The sequence below is a fragment of the Anarhichas minor genome, unplaced genomic scaffold, assembly GCF_050575085.1.
Source record: "Anarhichas minor isolate MPS153535 unplaced genomic scaffold, ASM5057508v1 ptg000004l, whole genome shotgun sequence".
Taxonomy (NCBI): Eukaryota; Metazoa; Chordata; class Actinopteri; order Perciformes; family Anarhichadidae; genus Anarhichas; species Anarhichas minor.
In genome coordinates this window covers 12,415,951-12,442,281 of record NW_027466450.1, presented here as the reverse complement: position 1 = coordinate 12,442,281, position 26,331 = coordinate 12,415,951, and the positions used below count along the sequence as shown (strand labels likewise).

Below are 26,331 nucleotides of genomic sequence, written 5' to 3'. Positions count from 1 at the left end.
ATGAAGAAAGTCAATAGGTCCCGGGATCCTATTCTCCCAGGAATCACCTTGAAGTGACTTTGCTCAGGTATTGAGGTATGAAGGGAAATCCTACAAATTTACTGCAAGAGTTGGGACTTTTTTTTTACCTCATTACAATGTGAAAATATGGTCTCATCATTGTTGCTGTTTTATCGTGTCGGACCTCAAATTTGAGCTCCTTTAAAAAGGGAGTGAAGGGCAGTTTCGAGGACAATTAAATTCATGTCCGACAGCAAGTGGCTTTTGTGTATTTGTCCCCTTTTTTTTAAAGCAAAGCCTTTAAGGGAAACAACTTCGTATACTCTGTAGCCTTTTTGTTGCATGTTTCCGTTGCATTCATTGTCCGAGCCCTTTTGCAATCTCTGTTGAGAGACATTTCAATTTCAGTGTGTGTAAGCACTCGGAAATGAGATTGTTCTACGTCTGTTCTGTTTTCTGCAAACTAATAAAATATGCATCAGCTGGATGCGATTTGGAGACCCGCTGATCAATACAGTGCCTATTTTTATGAGAATTCTCAGAAGAGAAGCCTTGTCAATCTGTCAGAGATCATTAGCGAGGCTGCCGGTGTGATAGATTGTGGCTCTGGTGGGAAAGAAAATCAGGTAGGCCTGACATTAACATTACCAATTTACCATCTGTCTCGTTACCAATTCATTCTGCAGAGAAACAGATTCAGTAAACACACAATATGGAACTTTTCCATTTTTCCCTGCACTAGCCCAGCAGTTCTGTCTTTGGTAAACACAAGGTTATCCTTGAACAGAATATCAGCCTCTGTGCATAATCCCCCATATATCTCACTGCCGTTTGATGCATTTCCCAATCCATCTTTTTGTCTTTATTGCGAGACAAAAACCAAAACATTAACAGGACACTAGAGAACGAAAACAATGAATACAGGACTTCCCAGAGTGTATTCAAAGAACAAGGTGTTTTAAGTTATCTGGTGTTGTGTTGATTTGATGTTAGCGTATATGTGTGTGTGTGTATGTGTGTGTGTACGTTTGTTTAATGTCAGGCTATAAAATAAGTATAAAGGTTGAGGGGAGAGGGAGAAAGAGAGGTGGCGAGCTAAGGGTAAACATTTGGAACTACTCTCCGTTTGCAAAGCGATAGTCATACATACATATATACATTCATACTGTACAATTGTCTACCTAAAAGTGAAAATCTAGAGAGGACCTATTTTCAAACCATAACGGAAACAGCAGTCCAAATTGAAGCAGGTGTCGTTCACTTTTGGCCTCTGCCGGCCATTTAAGAGTAGTGACGAGTCAGCAGTCAATGACTGTACAAAACAGTCAATCAAATATGTTTTCATAGAGTGTGAATCACTGCAACCACAAGAGGTTCTTGAGCGTACAGTCATACAAATGAACACAAAAGATATAGGCCGATGGGTCCAACAGTATGCGAGATTAGCCACGGACAGACTGACAAATAGAAGCACACACACGGCTGATAAAAAGTAGATAAATAAATAAAGTAAATAGTATTGTTCTCGATGCCTTTTGTAATTATTGGTATGAACATCTTCGTACCATTACGACCATGTTTCTAATATTGTTTATTCGTGTTACATTATTATGTTTCCACATGTGAATGATACTGATCCAGCTGTGGGTCGACCCCAGACCCTTATAAGAGGGAGCTGGCCCATTGTGGGCTCGATCGCTCCCAGACCCTAATGAGGAGGTCTGTTTTTTAAGGGATTGGTTGTTGGATTCAGTTGTGATTTTGGTTGAGGAGAGGCAGAAGGCAACCAAGCCTTCCTTCCCTATACCACTCGCTCGAGAGATCCAACAGATTGCCCTAAATCGACACACTGAAGCTGCTACAGGCAATTTATTTTATTATACAACCAGCCCAAAAGGCTTGTTTTACATTTGAAAAAGGAATCTCCCTCAAACTGTTATCTCAACAAGTACACATTAACAGCAAAGGAATGTTGTACTAGAAAGAGTTAGTAGCTGGACACTGAATTGACATGAGGAAATATGAAGATGTGGAAGTCACATCTGTTTACCTTCAATGTAGACAACTTCGATTCAATTCCAAGTCACTTCCACTTTTATTTTTGTTCATTTTAAGCAAAAGGTTCTCTCCCTCAGCATGACCAAAAGCCTCTTTTAACCTTATAAATTGTTGTTCTAGCTGAAATCTGACATTTTCATGTAACCAGCAGGTGGAAATGTCACATCCAATTTGTTTCTCTTTTATGTAACCTGTGTTTGTCGAATGTTATGCTCACTTTTAGCTTGGGACACTCCGAACAAAATCATGACTATGACTTAATAGCTGGCCCCGGTTTATTGTTTTCAGGGCGATAGAAGATTAGACGAGACAGTAAAATGACTGTTCATAATGAAAGTTAACTCTTTCCCACCAACAGAGAAGCAGTGTGGTTTGCAGATCTCACACACCTCTATGATGTTCAAATGATCAATGATCAGTTCATCACAGTGATGATGCATATTAATCGTTAAACATATTGTTTGTGAAATAAATGTTGTTTCTCGCAGCCCAATAAAAAAAAAAAAAAATCCAACCTTCCTTAATTAAGTCAGTGTAAACCGTCAAAAATTCTGAATGTTATCTCTTCGAACAACAGAAAAGCACTACTACTCATTACTTTTATATCGAGTTGTGGTCGGAGTGTTCCAGCACCGTGTGGTGACTGAAGCCCAGTACTCTTTGGTTGCACCCTTGTCATGCACCACACGGTCTCTGTTTCAGAGACTGTGCTCATGTTATGCTTCTGTGTGTTGTGGCAGGTTTGGTTTTAGATTACAACCACGGACATGCCATGGTGATTTGGCTCGCTTCTTCCTCCTGTTGAATTAAATCCATCAAACCCATTCACACACTGTCCAATGAAACCGCACTCTCTTACTTTTGGCCAGCGAGCAGCTCCATTGGAGCAGTAGCAGATTGAGTGTCTTGCGAGAGGGGACCCGCTACGTCTGGTTTTTATCTGGCACAAACGGAATATAATCTCAATAGCGGAACTGTTTTAGACCGTGCCTTTACACTGGGGAACTGTGTGTGTGTGGCTAATTTCATTATTGGACTTGGCAAAATGAATTTACATATAACAGACAACATGTTGGTGAAGGAGGAATTGTTCCTTGTCAGTGTCAGTTAGAGAGGATTATTTTAAGAGGACAGGATTAAACTGTATTTTGTGATCACATTGTCAGATTTTTCCCGCTTTGGAGATTCCAGAATTAAACAGTAAACCTTCACTCCAAAGTTCACAATTGTTCTTTGACTTCATTTGATAGACTTTTTTTGGGACGCTACCTGGAGCTTACACCTTTTTGTGTGAAACCTGCTTTCGTTGTTTCCTGACGTGAGGTAACTTTTGATTGTTCTGGGGATTAGGTGTAAAGCTCACACAGCATGTCAAATGCCAGCTGGTATTTGTATTAAATATAGACAATGACCCAGGGGTAGTGGAACTTCTAACCTTGCTTTTGGCCGTCAATGTTAATGCTGTGCCCTTTTCTTATTTTGTGATTTTTTACTGAAGACCTTGATTAGACTAAGGTGCCTCTTGATTCTCTTTCTGTAAACCATTTCTGAAAGATATATATAGTCAGGATATGCTATCTCTTTTTTTTTCCCTTTGGCTGGAGGCAAGTGTATGGTCAATTGGCCTGCTCAATTACTGTCTGCCTGTGTGTGTGTCTCTCTCAGTACCAGTGAGGGGGAGAAACACATGCTCATTATGCTCTCATTTATGGTCACTGGAGAGTTGGCAGAACACAATTCATCAGCTCAGGTCTTTGGTTTCTACTGCTGTGGTATTTCTTTACATTTCTTCGATTTCAGAAACATCTTTTTCAAAGATGATAATCCCAAACTTTCAATAACTGGTATTATCATGTAATGTTTCCAGCAGGAAAGCTTTCCAACAATCAGAAATACAAAGTATTTAGGAAGCATACATTTATATTCATCGAGGAGAGCATGGACCTTTTCATCACAATGACACCACATGATGATAAGATGACGGGATGAGATACGCGAATGCTGCCTATCTCGATGGACCTCGATGGGTCTCATTCATGGAGGAGTACATTATGGCTGATCAAATTAAATCACTCCCCTACTCACTTCAACAATTACAGCATGAATGAAGTATAATCCAGTATGACAGTGGCTGATTGAATTTAGGAACTTAAATGTCATTTATTTTCGGTTGTAATTTTCACTTTAGGTTTATAATTGAAAATGAGACTATAGTGATGATTGTGTGTCCTTTTTTAAAGGGGCAAACTTTTATGACTACTCAACTGAGAATTCCTACAAAAGGCAGACAGAATGGAAGACAGTGTTCCACCAAAGCAGAGAAAATTGCTTTAAATTTGGCATAGCTGGCTTCGGGTAACGCACTGATGAGAGAGAGACAGACAGACAGAGCGAGGCGGCTCTATTTTTTTCTTTTGCTCAATTTTAAACATCTGAGGAGACGTGGCCAACATGCAGGTTACTGAGGGAGGGAGACTAGACGCCAAGCTTATCATGTCTACAGAGGGAATTAGCTGTGATCGGAACAATAGAGTAATTCAATAAAGTATAGTGAGAATCCTTTGACTCCCACCATGCTGCAAAAACTTCAAAAGTTGCCGTAAACTTTCAACAGTTGTCAGAAGCAAGGCTTTTCTTAGTGGTATCAAACTTCATATTTGCTCAATAGCACAAAACTGCAGCGAAATATTATTGCAGTGGAGTTTAGAAGGTTGCTTCAGGAGCCAAACCACTGTTAGCTGATTTGCTGTGAGATTAACTGATCATTAAGCAGTGGGTGGCTCCAGGCCATCGATACAAACAGCCTACAAAACACTGGTTTTACCCGACCAAACTGGACATGATCAAATTGACTCTTGACTAAGTGAAACCGCCACTGTGTGAGCTGATATGATTTGCTGTCTGCCTTGCCAGAGATTAAAAAAAGGATGCTTTGCTTAGCCCTTCACGATCTACCGTATCCCCAGACGTGTCTATCCCTTTAAGGTAATGTTCTAAACAAATCATATAACAGTTGACGAACAAAAAGGACATTCAACATTTTACATTTGTGTAATGCTATCAGTATGACACATGTGTTGCTGTTTTTCTATGTGTGTATCTGTGCAGAAAACAAAATAATAAGCAGCAGGCATACATCAGCAGGTGCATTAGTCATTGAGATGTCTGGCTTTCGTCCCACGGACTCTTTTTCTCGACGAGAAGGAACAAGAGTCTGTGCACTGCCACTGAATGATTGGCAGAGCTAGTGACAATTAAACTGTAGCTGTTAAGCAAAAGAGAGGATTTGGATCACGAGAGATGTCCGCTAATGTCCCCGTGCGTGTCACTCCTGCCTTTGTCTGCTTTGCCCCTCCAGGCTCAAACGGACAAGCTTTGCTCGCACCCGTGCCGACTGTAGTAGGCAATTACGCTGTCGCAGCTCCGCGTCTGCTGTATTTTACTGCTATCTCTTAATTGGAGGAACTCGGGAGTCATTTTATAGCAACGATGAAGGAAATGTGTTTTACCTGCATTCAGCTTGTAGAGAATAGAGTGAAAAAGAATAAGAATCTCTAGCTGCCTCTGTAATATGATTTCACCCCTAGGACACCATTTTAATAGTCAGGGATAGCTCTCCCATTGAGGTTACTTTCATTTCACAGGCATGATGCATCTTTTGTGCTGGCCTTGCACAATGGGGATGTGAGATTTTTCAGTTTTGTCATTAACGGCCCTGTATTTAAAAATGTTCCATCACATATCTGGAGGGGTTGCATTCAACGTATCAGCAAAAGTGGAGTCTGGCCATATGTGATTTTTTTTTTTTTGCAGTCAATGAAGGATAACATTCAGGGTGAACGATAGAATCAGGTTTCAAATTCCTCCCCTGTCCTTGCTGGCAGACTGAAAATTCACAAGATTTAACATCAAATCATATTCAGTTGGATTTTGCTGGCTAATTACATGATACATTATGCATAACGTTTTAATTGGCTGGTGGATGGTGGTTGTGGGATTTCTCTGAGATTGTGTGATGTGAAAGGTGAGGTCGTGTTGTGTCTTGCAGACGCGGTGCTGGATGGTTTCCAGATGTCACATAACTGAACAGTAGGGTGCCCGCTACCCGCTGTGCTGCCTCTCCCCTCAGAACCCCTTCCACTGCCCCCCCCCCCCCCCCCCCCCCCCCTCACCCTGCACTGCCTCTTGATAGCAGCCCGTTTACCCTCAGGCCAATAAAAGGGACATTTACCACATGGTCATGGAACTCTGATTCTCTTTCTGTATAAATAGTCTTAATATAGCTGCCCTTCTTACAATGAAGTCAGAGAAAGGACATGCGTTTGACCTTAATTGGTTATCCTACAAATACTTTAATGGAAAAGGCCAAGCTAGTTGTGACTAAATGCCGGTATCACTGCATCCAAATGAAAATTATTTGTTGATTTCTTCCTTTCAAAACTACAATTGAATGGAAAATGGATTTCAGAACGTTCTCATGTATTTCCACACAAAACAGGGGACGTATTGTCAAGAGGAAGTTGATTTGAGAGTTCAAAAGTAGGCAGAACAAAGACACAAGGATCCATCATGTCATGGAGGATGTGGATGTGACAAACACACCCAAATATGCACCTCCGATCCACTCTTCTGTTCCTGGTAGACTGAAGGTAGACCGGCAGTTTTTTTATGACAAGCTTTACGCAATTAAACTAGCTTGATTGTCCCAAATATGTGCATGCCCGCAACTAGAATATGTGTGATTTTCTGGTGTTACTCTAATAAGGGTGGTAATTTTATATTACAAGTTATTAAATACTTGTTATTAAATAGGGCCTTTTTATTTTCATTGGCTCCATCTTTGAACGAAGAAAAAAAAGCCCTTCTGCTCTTAAACGTAGCAGATATTTGCTGTGACAGTGTGAATGGTGAACTCCCTTTAAGAGCCACTGGATGTGATAATTGAGATTTTGTATATCACTGGAATGGGTCATTACAAACTACTGCAACATATTTGTATTGTATAAAACCATCGGCTGCAATAGATTGCAATTAACAGACCTTTTTAAATGATTCCTCACAACTGCTAACATTAGCTTTAGCTGTCCTATTGCATAGTGTGCCTATGGTCCAGCGATAGCCATCTCAGTGCACCCATATTCATGGCAAAAGGAAGAGACTCCAGAAATAAAATGTCACATCTGCAGTGAGAGCATTTGAAGTTAGCAGCGAGGGTTGTGTCTTTGAAGATCATCCTGTTGTAAAGAATTAGAGCTAATTGAATTGTGAGAAAACAAGAGAGGTTTCTTTAGATAAGGCTCAAGTGAATTAGGTTGTGTCTATTGAAGTTGGGCATGAAAGCGTAATTGAAGCTGATAATCCATGACTTATCGATGAGAAGTCGTGGATAAAGAGTTAATGATCATTGCCCAAATATGTACTGTCAGTTGTAATAGCCACTATATGACCTAACCTGCCTTGTATATGTTGACTTGTAGTGGGAACATAAAGCAACCAGCTTTAAAAGTACTTTTAATGGTTCTATGAATAGTATGGATGAATTCAGTTGAATGAGAACACATAAAAAAAACTCTACCTACCATGTGAGCACATGTGAGCACAGATGGCTGAAATAAATGGCTCAGAAAAAACTCCGAAATACTTGTAACTTCTTTTTGGAAAACAGTCTAGCAGCCTACGTTTGCATCAATACAGCCATTAGAGAAGTAATGGTTAGCTTTGTTTAATTAGTGTTCCTGCCTCCACGCTGCAGTCAGATAAATAGATGCATATGCTTCCTCTGCACGGTTACACTCCAGTTGTTAACCTCAGATCCAAGCCGTTTGATGGTGGTACATTCTTTTGTTTGTTATGCAATAATTGGAACAGCACGTTGTGCCCTTTTATAATTTCAGCAAAAAATTCTAATTCAAAATAGGAGAATGTGATTGAAAGTGACAAATCAGAGTACATTTTGGCAGTGGTGGGCCGTCAGGGCCAGCTAAGCCTTCTCTGTTGGCCTAAACAGAATCACAAAGTTATAGCTATTTTATAATTTAATCATTTTTCACAAATACTACATGTTTTATAATTTTTTTCCCCATTAGCTTATTTTCTCATTGCACAGCTCCTGTCATCCTCTGTTGCTCTGCTTCCAGCCTGCAGTGCTGCTTCCAGCACAGCTTGTTTTAAAGAGAGCTTTTATCCAATCAGATTCAGCCCCTATTTCTCTATGTAAGGAGAGAGGCCCGAGGTCCTCTAGGTCAGTGTTTTTCAACCTTTTCTAAGCCGCGGTAGATTTTTTACTTTAAAAAGATCCCGCGGCACACCAACAACCAAAAACGTTGCAAAATGACACCTTTTAGCATAATACAGCATATATGCCAGGGGTGTCAAACTCAATCCCAGGGAGGGACAAAATTAAAAATTGGGACTACAAATAGAGTCACCATTTAATAAACAGGATAGGAGGGATATTGGACAAAGTGCAAAAAGAATACATGTTGAGGTAGGCTACATTATTTTATGCATAGTACCAGAGCCAGATGTTTGGCATCTTTTCTTGGCTGCCAGTTCATTAATATCTGGGGTTAGGTTCTGTGGAAACCCTCAAGATGGAGTGAAGGTGTGCATCAGTGAGACGACTCCTGTGTGGGTTTTTGTTCATCTTCATCACAGAGAAAAGCTGCTCACACAGGTATGTGTTTCCAAACATGCAGAGCATTTGAGCAGCATGTAGGCGGAGTTAAGGCATCGTTTCGGGGGTGAAGCTTGGAAACTGTGTAGCGCCCTCAGAGTCATACTTTGCCTTGAGTGTCATTACACTGGAGGTCTATCAGCTCCACAGGTGCTCTTTCACGTCAACTACAAACAGGGTTATTTCAGACATTTGATTCTCTGTTTGAATCAGTAGGGAACAGCTAACTGCTGTTGTTTCCCCGCTAAGCTAGTTAGCTTAGCCTCCCTGAACACACACGGGGCCTCAGCTGTTTTTTGTTGTTGTTCCGGGTTCAAAAGGTCACACATCCCGATGTCTGTTACGTGAGCGCAGTCCACCGAAAACATTACATTTCCCACAATTTAAGCTTCTGCATTTTCCAAATGCACTAGTATTATTCAAACGTGTTGTTCGGTTAGTAAGCCTCGTACCGAACGGTTTAATACGAATACGTGTATTGTCACACCAATAGAAACAAATAACAGTAGCTCAGTAGGACAGCACATAAGGCCCAGGTATAAAATGCACGGCCCGCCACTGCATTTTGGCATGCGTCAAACTCCGATAAAGAGTCATGTTTGAATTATTTACATGGCTAAAATGCCCTTCAGTAGTGTGTCTATGATTGGAATACACACATCTTGAAGCTAAATCCAACTAGGAGTATAATTACATTAACATAAGCAGACTGCTGTTTACATGGGCTTCATTTTACTCACATCACTGCATTAATCACATTGTGATTGGATTATCTGTGATTGGATTATCTGTGTGCATGTAAACAAAAGTCAAGTTCAAAGTGGATTGTCAATACTCTCTGACACAGCTTCTTTCTTCTTCTTTCGTTTCCTTGTAGGCTACTTGTTTTGTGTCTGTCATGGCTTTTCTAATATATCTTGTTGTCATTAAGTATTTCTGTAACAAGGTGTTGCTTGTATGTTAATGAAACTGAAACCTGAGTAGCTACAGAAAGGACAGAGCTCAACCTTTTTTCACATGTTGGTTGCTTTGATGGAAGTGCTGTCTGTGGTGCTGAAGCATAGAACCTCAGTTTCATTGCACAAGGATGGGAGCATTTAAAATGTTACTGTGGCAGCAGTTTTTCTATATGATTAATTTCATGAAATATATAGCAATTCATCTAAACAATTCACTACATTGTTTGTGTAAGTTAAGTTTTCCGAGCAGGTTAAAATGAATGTTTTTCCACCTTGCCTTGTAAGGCTTTCACAACATTTCGATGTTGAATTGCTTTTTGAATGATTGCTTCCCACCTTTTTAAACTTGCATCCCTAAATCATTGCATTTACTTACAGTCCCTAGAAAAACAATTTTTGCATTTACTTTATTCTGAAAATGTGTTAAACCAATCTGACCCGGCAGCGAAGTTGTCATCTCTGCACACACTGCAGCTGACATTAGTGTCATTTCACTGCACCTGGTTATTTACAGGTTTGGCTGTACGTCGTTTTGAGGCAATGGCTTTGAACCTCATTCCTGTCGATGCTCAGGGTACTAATGAGTCTCTTAAAATCCAACACATGGCCTGCCCACCTTGCCAACTGCTGCATAAACGGTGTACATGATGATGGATGTGGTGCCAAGGTGCAACTGTTGCCACCTTCCCACCTGCTAGTGACATAGGTTCCCCTCTCGTTTTTGAAGCAATGCATGATGCGAAGGCCATCTGATGATCTTGGAAGGGTTTCCACATTACTGACCAAATCGGAATGTATAAACGCACAAGAGAGAGAGAGGGAGATAAATTGGGTGTTAATTGTGCTTCATACAATAATACCTTGTAGGCTTTTGTTGGTCACATGGAGGAACACCGATTTAACGCTGTGAGTTTGAGGGCGCTCTGTCTCTCCACTGTAACATCAAGTGATGATGCTGTTTTTCCGTCACTCTCCTGAATATGGCAATATAGCCTCCATATTTCTTCGAGATTTCTGCCTGTCATTAATTCAGCTCGCTTGTAGGATAATGGTAATGGGGGGTTTCTAAGACTGAGCTGAAAAAAATTGTTTTGCTGCGATGCTCCCAGATCAAAAAGATTGGTATTAATGCAGCAAACATCAAGATTGCGTTGTAGCAATTCTGGAGACAAAGTGCTATCAGATTATTAGTAAGCCGAGAGTGTGGGTGCTTGTTTGTGTCTATGTGGAGCAGTGATTAGTGCTGATGCACAGAGGGAGGCTAGGATGAAACGTTTATGCCCAAAGCAGCCTCCGAGACCCAGCTAGCCTGCAGCCACACCCGCAAGGCACCGCTGCACTCCTTTCTATATACCCGGGGGACTCGCTTAGAGGTGTGACAATTTTATTCTTCTTACATGCTGCTACAAAGTGACTTTGAGTACAACCGATGGTCTTCAAAGGAAATGATCCAATCCGGTAATGGAAGGATATATTTTTCAATGACTGTTTCTGTCTGCACATTAATCACACCATATGCCAACGCCAAGTGCAGTAAGACTGTGCATTAGGAAATGTGTTACGATATAACTACCTAATCCCTTGTATTACACTGTTGATATTGGAGCCATTGACATCACCAACTGTAGGTTATTTTCAATATTATGTCTCGATGTCTTGGAAACTATGAATAACTGAGCAAAATGGGTAAGGATTAACCACCTTGACCCTCCTCCTTTCTCATAATAGTTTGCAATTCCTGGATTTTAGCCTTTCATCCACCCCTTTCTATCTTCTTCTTTTTCCAGTTTTCAAAGAACTCAATAGTGAAACTGTACATCTAAGAGCACAGATATTGTCGTTGTCCAAAACATCAGAGGGTAACTCTTTTTTTCTCATCACCACAACAGAACCCTGTGGCAGGGATTGATTGCCTCGTTTCTGATTCCTATGGACCCGCTGGGCTGTGCAAATGCCTTTTGACGTGGGGTGCATTCTTAATGTGTCAACTGAGACCTAAGGCGGAATTACCATGAACTAAATTACAGGCACATTACTCTAGTAGCAGAAAGCAACCTGCATCTTTTAGGATTTTGGGTGCAGCTCTTGATGTTAGGCATGGCTCATTGCCTGACTCCCTAAATGGCAAATGATGCCTGATAGATGCCGACCGCAAACACTAGGGTGGTGTTGTGTTGATTTTTTTTTTTTTTGGCTGACATTTTTAGTTTAAAAATAGTGGAAATATTTTTTTGTAGAGAGATTATGACACTACGGTCCAAGTCCTGATTCATAGTTAGGATTCCACATAATATCTTGAGATCTTTACGACAAACAGAAAAGGTTCATTTATCTATTAAAGGCTGTTTTAGGGCTGTATGACCAATTATGCATCCTAGTGAAATAGAAGTGACTGCTGTGTTTTAAGAATGTACTTTAATGATCTGCTGTTACATCAGCTCAAAAGGGTGACATTGAGTTTCATTAAAGGCTGACGCAAGCAGCGTGCACTGGATTTCTGAGGAAGATAACTTTACAGGCGACACCCAGCAGTGCGTGGGGAAACATAACTTGTCTAGCTCTTCACACCAGGGGGTGAGGATGTAAAGAGCGGCTGTTTGAGCTAACAGACTGGACCTGCATTCTGCCCACTTCTAATCAGTTTATCCTACACCTGGGCTGATCACGTCGGAGGGAGCTGACTGTTGCGTTGGCACATCACTTAATTTTGCAATGCCTTGGTGAGCACTGTCATGCACCACTGCCTGGTGTCTCTGGATCTGTGGACGGCCGGGACAAAGCAAAATCACCTGAATAGCGACAGAGGCTTCCTATTGCTGTCGTAGGAATCCATTCCATTATACAACTGCATTTTGAAGTCCTGAATGGTGCGCCAAAGCACTGCTTATCAATGCGTACTCACGTAATAAAGCTGATCTGCGACATATCAAAGATAATAATCAATGAGAACCAAATTCAAGTACACAGAAAACAAAAGGGAAACGGTGTTTACAAATGCTGTTCTCATTATATCCTTTTTAGCGTTCTCATAAGCTTAACTGACCTTCAGGTGATACTAATCATCTGTAGCTAATTACTGGTCTACCCTGGTAAACAATGTCGATGTCTACGTACTGCACTATAAACATTAATCATCACACACAAGCGGGGACTTGTAATGAGTTTGATAACAATAATTAAACTTTGAATTATTGACCATTGGTTGCGCTTATAAAGGACACTTGCATTGGTAATTTGCAAAGGTGATATTTTCTAAACAGATGAGGGTATCTGGAGCTTTCAGCATGCCTCCATGGAGCTCTTTCAAGAACCTTCAGAGTTGAGGTAAACTGATACTACTAATTCAAATCAGACTGGATGTATCTCCCCCTCCAATCTCTGATATGCACTACAGAAAACAATACTTACAGCCCCAGTTTTTGCCTCATGCATTACCATTACATCATCTATTTGAATCACCGTTAAGCATCCAATTTCCCCAAAAATAAATACCCAGTGATCTTTGGCAAACCCCAGAAGATGATTTAATAAAACATACCGCCATTTTGTTATATTTTTTCCAGAATCCTAATAGTCTTCTCAATTGGCACAATGTGAAACAGAGCTTCAAGTGACATCACTTTTATTTGTGTTTATGGACAAGAAAACATCTCAAACTAATTAATGTTAGTGTTTTCTTGTGTTATATACATTGAGCAAGGAGTAGAGGTGCCCCCCGAAACTCTGTTCTAAACAAGAATCTGTTCCAAATTAGTGAAATACCAGAGTATCGATAAGGTACCGAGTTAACAGTTCTGCTATCGGTACTTTAGAAGTTATGGAGTGAGATCGCCGCAGAATGCAACAGCGTCGCAAATCTCCTCTCTCTGTGCCGGTCTTTGCACGATGGGCAAAGTTGTGCTTTACTCTTTTACACACACACACCGATTTACTAAGAAGTTACGGGGTGAGATCGCAAAGCTCTCTCTGTCTCTGTGCCTGTCTCTGCAGGACGGGCATGAGTTGTGCGTTACTCCGACACACACCAGCGGCTGCTCAGTGCGGCGTGAGACACACATAATGGCAGAGAGAACAAAAAGATCCAAAGTTTGGCTACAATTCACTCGGGTAGATGCTGAGAACTCTCGTCGTCACAAATGCAAAAGCACCCTTAAAAGCGAGGGAGGTAATACCAGCAATTCATCAAAACATTTGGCCTTCAAGCAGAACCTAAATCTGAAGAAATGCAGTTTTCTGCTGTTTGGCGAGCAGCCGTTCATCTTCGTCCACTGCAGGTAGCGTTAGCGATGCCAATACGGAGTTTGATAATACGAATAGGTTAATAAACGAAGGCTAATCATCACTCAGCTAATTATTTAGCTGCGAATGTATTTTAAATATTTTGGACCTTTCTTGTATTGCTGCTCAATAAAGACTATTTGTTTACATACAAGAATAATAAAGCAATATCTATTATTTTCTTCTCACTAAAAGGAAAAAAAGGAACCGAACCGATAAGCAGTATCGATAAGAGTACTAGTATCGATACCCTAACGATACCCACCCCTACCAGTCCTTCCCAGCTTCCTGAATAGGCAACAGTCACAACTTGAGAAAATGCTTATTTGGATTCCTGGAAAGTAATGATGTAATGTAACCATCAAAGCTCTATCTGGTAGGCAATACCTCCATCAATGGCTGAACAAATGAAAAAATCTGAACTCTGGAACCACACTACTTTCCTATTTTTTTAAGATAGGGTGGTTGCGTTCCGGTGAATTGAGTGCCTTCAGTTTCAGTAATCTGATATTTGTGACAGGCCACGCCAACAAATAAAATATGTCAGTGAATTGCTTACATCCAGCACTGTGTTATCACTGTTCCAGTCCATCTCATCCGCTTTCTCCACTCTCTCCTTACATTCAAACGTTTCAGTCATACAGAGTTGTTGAAATAGAAGCATGCAGGGGGTATTGAAATGCTATTTCCTCATGACTTTCAGGGGAAACTTGAAAACTATTTTGTAATCTGACGCAGCAGAGCACATACAAAGAAAAGTGGACACTTGTTTTGCATCCTGCGGCTAGAAGAAATAATTGATCCTCTTGGAGTTCACAGATTATTTCTAGATCTTGACTTTCAAAGTACATTTTCCAAGAAACATGCATTTCAAGGGTAGCTCAACTGGAAGCACATGACACTCCTCATCCATAAGGACATGTTAAGAACTCGGAATAAAACTCCAACGGATTTGTTTACACATCAGAACACTAGGGGACAGTACAACTTTTGCCAAGGAGGCAAGTTGTCCAGATGGAAAGGCATTACCAGATGGTGGCTGCTAGTGGACAGGAACGGGCAGGGTGTGTGTCACGAATGGGGAGGAGAGTCTTTCAGTATTTGGAACTGTTCTTCCAGCAAAGGTTGAACCATAGAGCTGCTGAATCTTTAGCAAATTAAAGCAAATCTTGACATTCGTAGTTTTAATGATAAGCTGCTTAGAGCGAGTGTTAGGAAGTTAAACAGATCATAATAACTATTTATGTTGTTGTGAAAACATCTCCTTTAAACAACTGGATTTATTCAAGTTTCTCACCAACACTACATTTTACGAGATTACATGTGGACACATCATGATAACGTCATAATTTACCTTCGTTCAATACTCATTTTCACTGAACAGAGCCTGAACGCATCATAATGTAACCGAACGGAACCTTCGTTCTCCTCCTGTCAATTTAAACACGTTTTTTTTTTTTTAAATGTAACATTATCAGAGATCAGTGACTAGAAAAGCATACATGCGATGTCCTGATCGCATATTTTACTGAATATTGGCGGATAACGAAGGTCAGTAAAACTTTATTTCACACTGCAGTAGTTAACGCACGTGTGTGCCGAACCGCGGATGGGGCATCTGTCCGGATCAGGGATCAACCGTGGTCCGTTACACCACTAATGTCAACCAAACAAGAGGGACCAGAAAAGACTGCCGAGTGTGTAAATATTCAATTTGGAGTTGTTTGCTCTCAGTGTTATTAGGTGAGGTCTGTGCAGGACCGTTTCAGTGGAGGATGTCACTTGATTAGAACCATTCATCAAGTCTGTGTGGAGTGGATAGGGGTGATTACCAAACAGGGCAGTGTGTTTTGTCTCAAAACTTCATTTCATCTTCACATTTGACAGACCTGCTCTACCCCATCGCTCATGTCGTCCAAATGAGTTATTTAGCAGTGAATCGGAGTCCCTTTAGCTCACGACAAACATTCAAACTGATTATCTTCTTCGGCACCAAAACAATTACTCTCACATTGTCACTTTAGTCTCAGCTCTTTCAGTTTCTCGCAGGACTTGCGCAGTTATAGATTAACTAAAACATGCAGAATAGATTAATTCTAGACCTCTATCATTCCATTTCTATCCATCCCTCCGAGGATGCTCATAGCTAATTTGCCCTTGAAGTTACATTTTTTCTTGTTAAGACTGGAGGGCTTTTCTTTCATCTCAGCCTCATCTGTACTGCATATTTCAAGTATGTAATGTATGTGCAGTGAAAGGCCAAATGGAGCTTTGCACAGTGAGAAAATTGGATTTGCTGTCGTATTATTACGCAACAAAGCATTATTTTGTATTCCGTGGATTGCCTGCTATGTTTGGCTAACATCTACTGTCAGGTAGAGCAACATCCAAAGACAGTCTGCTTGAGTTTTGTAGCAAATGTCTCCTAAAAAGGTTACCCTCTCAGAAGTGCTTTCAGAAATTACACAGTTACCTTTGACCCCTGGCCTGTTAGAAGGCTAATTCAGAAGTAAGTAAAGGTGACAGAGGAAACACTTCAATGATTTTCTGAACCGTGACAAAGTCAGTAGAAAACCAAATCTGTGGGACACAACTGAGTGACAATAATGAAAAACAAAGATTTTCAAACCTTATTTTTAATCGTCACGTACATAATATACACGCATGAAATTCGACCTCTGCAGTTAACCCTGTCAAAGCGTGAGAAGTAGTGGGCTTGCTGTAAAGCACTCGGGGAGAAACTTGGGATTCAGCGTCAAGCTTAAGGACACATTGACAGGAAGAGCTGGGGATCAAACCGCCAACCTTGCGGTTATAGGACGACCCTCTCTACCCACTGAGCCCCACTGAGCCAGCATCACTCCACTATATCTTTACAAAGCAAATAGTTGTTTGCTGTTATTAATGCTCTAAATCTCTTGCAGAGAACATTTATAGAAGACACTGACTCAGACTGCGTCTTATTTCCTCGGGCAGGTCATTCCAGAGCCTCTGGGCCCCATTTGCAAAAAGCTCTGTCCCCTTTAGTTTTCTGCCTCGACTCTGGAAGGGACAAAAGACCACTGCCCGAGGATCTCAAACTTCGCAAAGGCTCATAAGGGATTAAAAGGTCTAAAATATAATCTGGAGTCAGGTCATTAAGAGCCTTAAAAGTAATCAATAGGATCTTTAAATCGATCCTAAAACAAACGGAGCCAATGCAAAGTGGCTGAAACAGGTGTGATGTGATCGTACCTCTTTGTGTAAAGTTGAATCCAGCCGTCATTTTAAAGCGACGTTAATTCATTATGACGTGTGGCACAGCTGCATAAACTATCTACGTACATACATATATTCACAGAGAATATTTGTATTGTAACTGAAATATCCCTAATCGAGTCGATATTGAATGGGATTGCGGGTTCCTGCGTGGGTCGCAGGAGATTTTATTTGGGTTGCTAAATACATCCACAGTATTTTTTCCATTGCCTCTATTTAAGATTTATACATCTGCAGATCACCTATGAACCACATGAGGAAGCCTGAATGTTCGTATTGTTCTGATAATTGCAGCCTACTTAAAGCGTTGAATCTAATATGCAAGGGTATAGTGTAGAATACATTCTGTTTGTTTCACTAATGAGAGGAAAAGCTTTGGAAAACACTGGTTTAGAGTGATGTAGAGTGTGCATTACGAACCTTGTTTTCCATCACCAATTAACACCATGCAACAGCGATTTAACAAACAATCAAAACTAACAACAACACAGATTTTTTTTTCTGGTAAGATTAGGGTTGTAACCAATGTACTATTGTCCAAGTTGTCACGCACATTCTGTGTTTTTGGAACAGTTGACTCGTGGAAAAAACGATCTAAGGTCCACTCACAAGCTTTCAAACGAATTCAAGAGCATCTCCCTGCTTGAATGGAAGCTTAGTAATCTCTGGTAAAATACTTATTGTCCTGGGTGTATTCTTTTTTTTGCCTTTATACACCGATGTACTGGTCAAGATTAGCCTGATGGTCACTGTAGAAGCAGTGGAGCGTTCCTCTGGTGTTATCCAGGCTCTGTGCTGTGTGGTCACTAACAAACTGTGAGGAGTGGCAACTCGGCCTCTGCTCATCAGAGTGTGGCGAGGGGGGCGATAGAGTTCAAGATGCCAGGTGGGAAAACATTTCAACGGAAACTAAAGTCACCTTGCCTTGGGGGGGGGGGGGAGAACTTGTGCAGTTTCTGGAGTAACTTGATGTCAGTGCCGAGGACAACGGAGCCAGTGACTCACGCTGGCCCACGGCCACTGGTGTCTGTCACCTTCGGATGGCCATTTGCCCATCGGTGGAGGGACTCGTTGACTGCTGTTGCTCACAGGCTCGGCCTCATGCGCGGAGCAGGTGGCAGGAACATGCTGCCAACAGGGACATCTTTTTTTTTTTGGCATTAGTCTTTAATGAACATAGAAATCTTATCAGGATATTTTTACTCTGCATTGCGGACATTCACTGAACTTGATTTTCTGAGACGTAAGATGCGTGTGCTAATAGTGTTTCTTTTCAACTGATTTCTTCAGTAACAGATGGTAATCTGGCTTGGAACTGAGAAAATAAATGGACAAAAGAACAGCATCAGCTGCAATGTGCAGCAGTGTCGTTTCTTTTTGACTAACTAAATAAGATGGACTTGCCTTGACTTGAGATTCCAAATATGTATAATGACTAATAATTATAAACTATTCCCCACGCCAGTCCAGCATGAAATGGGAATGTTCCTTCCTTTGCACTTTAAGTGTTTGAGAGAAATCCCACACACTGTCTGATAGCAGTTTGTTGAGATGCTGCAGTGAGCTGAACGAAGCATGTGTGACTCCTTGGTGGTGTGTGGGGTTATTAATTGAGAACATCAATAACGACAGGCCCTGTTTCTCTCTCTTGAGGGGAACATTCATCATGTGAGGTCAGTGCAACTAGACAAGAGAAAATAGGGCATAGTAAGCAGGGTCCTGCTGAACTGGAAATGTCCCCTACACCCTCACCAAAGTAACAAAGTGCCATAACGTCAGCCACGCTTTGGTGTGAAATTACTACAGCATGTTTCTGCCTGTGGCCATATGCATGGCTGACAAATCCAATCAGGTATTAGACATGTCTTTTTCTCCCTCCGTGTCCTTTTTTATTGTCTTTGCACATTCGTGGTTAAAACTATAACTGGAATTGGGACACGCGGGGCCTTGAACACGAAAGGGATTTACGTTTATACATTCTGCTGAAACTCCTTCACTCTTGAAATATGAATTCAAAGTAAGGAATTGACATAGTTGTTGTGGTTTAAGGACAACCCAAAAGTGTTTGTGACCTCAAGTAATTGTTTCTCCCAAACCAAAAGCTTTAACATGAAAACTTTGCCCCCAAAGTGGAATTTGAGTCAAGCTGTGAGAGGATTCTGATCGTTGACTAACATGTTCAATTGTGTTGTAGTTATTTTTCTGTTAGTTCAATAATGTTTTTCGCTTGCACCAACAGTGTTACTTTACTTATCATGATGACAATGTAAAATCTACTGGCATTTACCTAATGGAAACATTAAATCACTAGTTTTCCCATAGCAGATATTAACCAACAAGTTATTGTTATGTTACCAAGTGCTGACTACCACTCCATGTTTTCCGCATTACAGCATGTAAGGGACCACCCCTGATGTTCATGTCGATTAGATAATTAGATAAAGAAATCACCCGTGTGTCTGTGAGTGAGTGTGTGCATCTCTGTGTCTGTCAAGGAGGACCTCTTGTGGTTGCAGTATCGCACACTTTCTCAAAACGCCCGTTATTAACCGGCCGGTAGGGGCTGCAAGCTACACACAGCGGGTGAAAACAGGTTTGCTCAGGTTTATTGTTGTGGACGGTGTGTTCGGCTAACGGCTAACGAGACTACCGACGCACAGCTGCTGCTCTGCGGTCAGAGTTTAGTTAGTGACAGTGTGGGCTCCATGGTAGCTCTGACAAATTGATGGAGTGGCAGCGAGGGGCGGGGCTTAGTACTTAAATGACACAGGTCAAGGATATCAACTGTCAATCGTGTCTAATTTTGATCTATACTACGCCAGTAGATTTTAAGCAGAAGTCCCATGTCACCCAATAACCATTACAAAGAGAATGAATGTTGACTCTGTAGATAAGTGTTCTGGTTTCATCCCTCACAACAATTGTCATTTGAAGCACACGTTGATTCCTCATATCAGAAGAAGCAGCGATTGTATTGCCTAAGGAAGTTCAGACTCCTTAGAATGGACCAAACTTTAATTGTACGTATTTTACTGTGAGTTTGTACTGATGTCACAGGTGCACAGGCTGGTTGTGCGTGGAGAATTGTTTCATGCTGTCATGAAAATATATTTTCGTATCAAGGATACATAACTTGAGACAAATCTGTTTGTCAGCAGAACTGAAGCAAATAAGACAAAAACAAAAAAGCTAAACCTCTGAGCAAGGCCTGGCTAGCGCTTTATATAACTTCAGCGTTAAATCTTCACGGAAGCCCTTATCCTCGGGTTGTTTCTTTTGCTCAGTACAATCTTATGTTCATGCCTCACAAGCCTCAGTAGTTGTCTTGAGGACTGAGGCTCATATTTTCATTTTCACTGTTGTCTTACTGTTTAGTTTCATCATTCATGCTTGTCCAATTGAAACTGTTGTGTTGTGCTTTCTGCTAAACACACCATCCAGGACTCCAACTAAAGCAACACAGCCTGCAATTATTTCCAATCTCTAGTGTTCTCATTTAATCTAGAATTGAAATAGAGGGAGTCTGCAGGATCCCAACAGCATACTGTAAAAAAAAAAAAGGTCATTGGCTTGCAGGTATAGGAAAGTTATTCATTGAATGAAGTCATATGTTGAGTCTGGTGGCCACACACCTGTTTCCTGTGCAGACATTTGGTGAAAATGAGTCATGGCTGTACTTGCACACTGAACATGAGTATATATTAACGGTGTGGCTTTTTTTTTTTTTTTTCGACAGGATTTAGGTGAGACAGCTCCCTGTGCCAAAGTAATTTAGACTGTCAGCGTACAAGCTGTAACAAGGTTTTCACATCTTGTACACAATGAGGTCTTTATCAAAGCAATATTCCCCCGCGGCCGTTTATTAAATATGTATATGCTTAATAAAATCAGGTGTTGACACAAAGTTGCCTTGAGAGTTCAGTGAAGAATATGTTATTTCTTTGAGGCATTTAATATGGTACTGTGTTCCTTTGACTCTCCTCACATTACATCACTTTCTTGTTTAGGCAATATCACCCACTAGGAGGATGCATCTGTACTCACAGTAGCATTCCCCTCCTTTTTTATTTATTACATTTTTTTTTTTTTTTTGACATTGATTCACTTTGAACAACTTCAATTTTGAATGACCATTTCATGTCTCCTTCCAACACCCCGCTGTGCTTGCACTGCGTTGGCATCGCAACTGTCTCTAAGCATCATCCTTATAATTTATAAACCTTGTGTTCATACTCGAACATGTTTACTTGCTTCAATGTTCAAAAATATCTTACTCATACTCATACTGCCTGAATTTACCTGTATTCATCCTCTGTCTTAAACACTCTGGTTTGGCGCCTGTCTCTTTAATAAGCCCCCCCCTTCCAAAAAGGCCGGTCTGCTCTGATTGGCTTGTGAGAAACATATGGCGCACCTTTTGCAAATGTAGTTCTGAAGCTGTGTGTGGAGATATTCAGATGGGGGGGGGGGGGGGGGGGGGGGGGGGGGGGGTATATTCTAAAGAGTCTGCATATGACATAGGAAGTAGAACCAAATCTGAATAACTTGTTGATACACATGTTTTCCACAAAAACTCCAGATACCCAAATGTATGCGCACAAGCACTGAAAGTGTTTTTTTTCTTCATGAAATGTTCCCCATAACAAATCCCCAAAGGGAGATGATTATAGAGGAACACACAGCACATTTAAATTCATATTTCTTTAATCAGTTAAGTCTGTTCAAGTCTAAGTTTTAACTTTTTTTGGGGGGGGGGGGTGTTTGGATTGTCCCTGCTGTTTACTTCCTTAGATTTTACATAATAACAGATGTTGATTAAAAATAAGTACTTTTTCTTTTACATTTCTACATTCAGAGGTTTTTTCAGCTGCTTTTTCAGCCGCTCAAGGTTTGTTTTCATAGCTTTCTGCTTAAAACAGGTAAATAATTTGAGAAACTTCAGAAATAGACCCCCCCCCCCCCCCACACACCCACACACACACACACACACACACACAACACTGTCCTCCAAACTTTGCATAGTGTTTTTTTCAGGTTGTCGCTCAGTTAATAATTTGAGTAGCCATTCAAAGTACAAAACCCTTTCTTTACCTGTCAACTTTGAAAGCTTGAAAGCTTATCACATTTTCGAGGGTAGGAATTGCTATCGTTTGTCTTGAAAAGCTTGAAGCTTTCAGCTTCTTTTTCCAAGAAGGCATCGCTATTATTCATTGAACAATAAGCAAAACAACGCTGAAAAGTCTTTGACAGAGAGGTAAAAGATGTCAGTGAAAAGTATAGGAGAGAAAAACGATGCCTACCTTAGACGGACTGTTCAGTCACTTTGAAACGGACAATAAACAAGTATATCTTGCTTTAATATTTACTTATATGGCGAGCATACTTTGACTGTCCAAACAGCTTGACTATTTATTTACAAATGATTTCACTTGGATTGTTGTATCCAGTAGACACATGATTCATTTTTAACAGCGGGGGATGCTTTGCCCCCTGCTCAGAGAAAAGGTTGCTACTTCGAGAACCCGGACAACGCCATCGATTGATCAATACACAGCACAGAGAAGCTTCTTCAGAAATGCGCTGCGGCGCGTCTGGTGGAATCACAAGCTGGTCAGTAGCAAGGTTTTTAAAATGAGAAATGTGGATATTATCAAGCAGGGTGTTCTGATGAGCTCCCCGGGGACATTTTGAGCATCAAACACCTGTTTTCCTACATTTTGGTGATATCTATGTAAAGCAGGGGTGTCAAACTCATTTTCACTCTGGGCCACATCAGCATCATGGTTTCCCTCAAAGGGCCGGTTGTAACTGCAAGACTGTATAACTGTAACTACTCCTAACATATTGTTAAATAACTGTCTCTGCTTTTGATTATTGTTTATTCAAGTGTAAAAATATTGTACATGCAGTTATATAAATGTAAAATGATATTTAAGCACATTTCTGTTGTTATAACATAAATCATTTTAATTTAGGGTTAAGAAACCCACATTACTCTATCAAAGATCAAACTTTTAAAGAAAATAACAAATACAAATATCATCAAACACAAGTTATTACATTAACTTTGTTCAAAGCTATTTTTGTCACCTCTCTGCATCACTCGTCCCGTGCATGGCAGCTACATCCAAGAGCTCCTCACTGAGAGTCAGGTCTGCCTTGAGCCTCTTACAAACATTGATAGATGATGTATCTCGTCTCTTAGCTGTGTTGTTAGATTGCTGCTAGTTCCTGAACTCGGTCTGCGATGGTGTTTCTTCACAAACTGACATTTGTAAAAGTCTGTATCTGGTCGGAGCTCACCTGCTCACATACCTTTAGCATGCACTGGGCTGTAGCTTTTGTAAATATATTCTGCTGTGATTGCAGTCTGCCTTTTAATTCTTGGACAATTTTATGTTTTTCTTGGAGGCTAAATTTAGCTCAGTGTTTGGTGTCAAAATGCCGACGTGAATTGTATCTTTCATCACCGACACGCATCATAACACAGAAGACAGACCCGTTTTTCTCCTTGAAGCACAAACATGTATTCGCTTTCCCATCTTAAATTACATCTTCTTCCCTCTGCATCAATTTTTCTCTTCGTGGACATTTTGGGATTATTTGTCGATCTTTTTCAACTCAATCACTTGTTGGAAAACCGCTTTACGGGCTGTCCACCTGTTTTTTAAAAAAGGTAATAACTAATTAACCATATTGTTACCAAGTGACTGTTAGGAGGACAAGTAATCAATGTCCAGCCACTGTGATAATACTTCACAACATGCTATCTCATAATTTCGACCATGGGGATATTTTTATTTTCAAGTGTAACTTTAAATTTTTTTTGCTGGTGGATTCGCGGGTCACATAAAACGACGTGGCGGCCGGATTCGGCCCGCGGGCCTTGAGTTTGACACGTGTGATGTAAAGGAAAATAAAAATTCTGGCGGCAGGTGACAATAAAAACATTAAAATACAGGCTACAGTAAGATTCTCATGAAACATTTGAAAGTAATAGAGAATAACTGAGTCAACAAGGCATGATTTACTCTCCCATCCTCCTTTGTGCCCTTTGGGGAAGTAACTTATTTAAATAGGCATGTGTTGCCTGTTCACCTCAGTAATAACCTACATTAAATAGTTTTATATTCATTGACTTACTCCTGGACTGTAATAGCTCCTATGTGGTTCAGCAAGGAGAAGGTAATATTCTGAGATTAAGGCGTGTCCTACAGTCTTCTGTGCGTGGCGGTGTTGCTCTGCTGGTATGGTAATATCCCCTTCAGACCATCAGACAGACTCTCTCTGATTGAGACGAGGTTTAGGGAGGCAGCTGTGCACTGCTCGGAGCTCACTCTTGACCGTATTCATCCCGAGAATGGAAAATCTCCACAATCATCTTATTGTGAGTGTTTTTTTTTTTTTTTTATTGAGATCCGCCATATAATCCTATATCGTCCTATCCTTAGATACATACATTCGAATGTTTTAGTGGTGTTAAATGCCTTGATATAATCATTTGACATATAATTAAGTCATTAAATATTGTATTTTCCAAGTCAATATATGAATAATATGGTAAACTGAGTTATATGCACAAGGAATTGAAATTGAAATGCTCATATAGTGTATTTTAAAGCATTTGCACACATTGGGGAACTTCATTTTATCATTTTGCATTAGATATCTTGAATGAAGCTTGATATTAGGAGGGAAGATGTTCTTTATAGAGAGGCAACAGATGCAGAGAGAAAAACAGCTGATGGTGGAAGAGCTTCACGCTGGTTTCTAAGCAGTGTTGGTAAACAGCTGCATGGTTTTTAGTCTGTTTTTGTTAAAGGTGGAAGTCAGCATGCTTTATGAACTATAAAACAAACATGGGATTATATTGTTTACATAACGGTGTATGTGGCACTACTAATCTGGTGATGTTACATTATGTAACTGGAACCACAACCTCAGATCAGTTTACATAGTTGGACACAAGTTTGTGTGTGTGTGTGTGTGTGTGTGTGTGTGTGTGTGTGTGTGTGTGTGTGTGTGTGCGTGTGAGTGTGTGTGCACAAGGGAGAAATAAGTGGAGGTGATTTTTTTTTTATTGACCCACTGCCCATTACAGTTTCTGGTCACATCCCTGGAAAGTAATTCACAGAAATATCTTAAGTCCCGGTGCTGATGGATCATCCCTCTCCTCTGGTCATGAACCACGTCTGTTTTAACACACTGGTGCTCCCACAGATCTCTGCTCTATGTTGCCATGACAACTTATTACTGCTATGTGAACCCTATGGTTCCTGTGGCACTGTTAGAAGATATGATGAAAGTAAAATAATTCAGATGTGGGGGACTGTTAATTTATTTTTATTATAAATTCAAATAACCTGATTGCACGAACAGGATTGGTCTGATTATTATACTTTTTGTTGCATTCATTATTATTCTTTCCAAAATATCAAGACAAACACTAAGGTTGACTTCCAATCTGCTCAAGTGTGCCGTGGGCATTCATAGGCACACTTATTTTCTCACTCTGCAAACTGCCCCCTTGGGTCTCCATATGGCTCGTGAGCTCTCTCGGCTGTTGTTTCCTTTTTGCTTTTTTAAAAGTAAAGCAAAATGAGATTCTTACATCGCATTGTTGCTGCTTTGCTTCAGGATACCTGTGTTTGTGTTGATTCCATGTACGGTGCTCTACATACATATAACCCACACGTTTGTGACAACTCTGTTAATTAGCTGTATAAAAGGTCACATACCAAGTAATGAAGGGAGTCGCAAAACTCCGCCACAGCTAGACACTCGAGCAGTAATGCTGGGCTGTTGTTGTCACACATTATTTAGTATTTATGCTTCTTGGTACTACCCTATTTCTCTGTCTGGTTGGTAAAGCCAAATCAAATTCACCACGTATAAATGTGATCATTTTCACCAAGAGTATAATAAGCCTAGACAGCTTGCTGCATATAACACTATTATACTGCTGTTTAAAATCAGTGAAAACATGAAATTGGATTAAGTGAATCAGATTCTGCATACAGCGCACGATATGAGCGGTTATTTGTTTTCATATAAGAGTGATCATCACCAGGCCGTCACAATAGTCGTCTCATAATCTTTTAA

At 40.6% G+C, this 26,331-nt stretch overlaps 1 protein-coding gene across 1 annotated transcript in view; it reads left to right on the top strand.

Moving 5' to 3' along the window:
- The window catches only part of lrp1bb (low density lipoprotein receptor-related protein 1Bb), a 230,752-nt gene that overhangs the window by 26,180 nt on the left and 178,241 nt on the right, over positions 1-26,331 (top strand). The window lies entirely within an intron of this gene.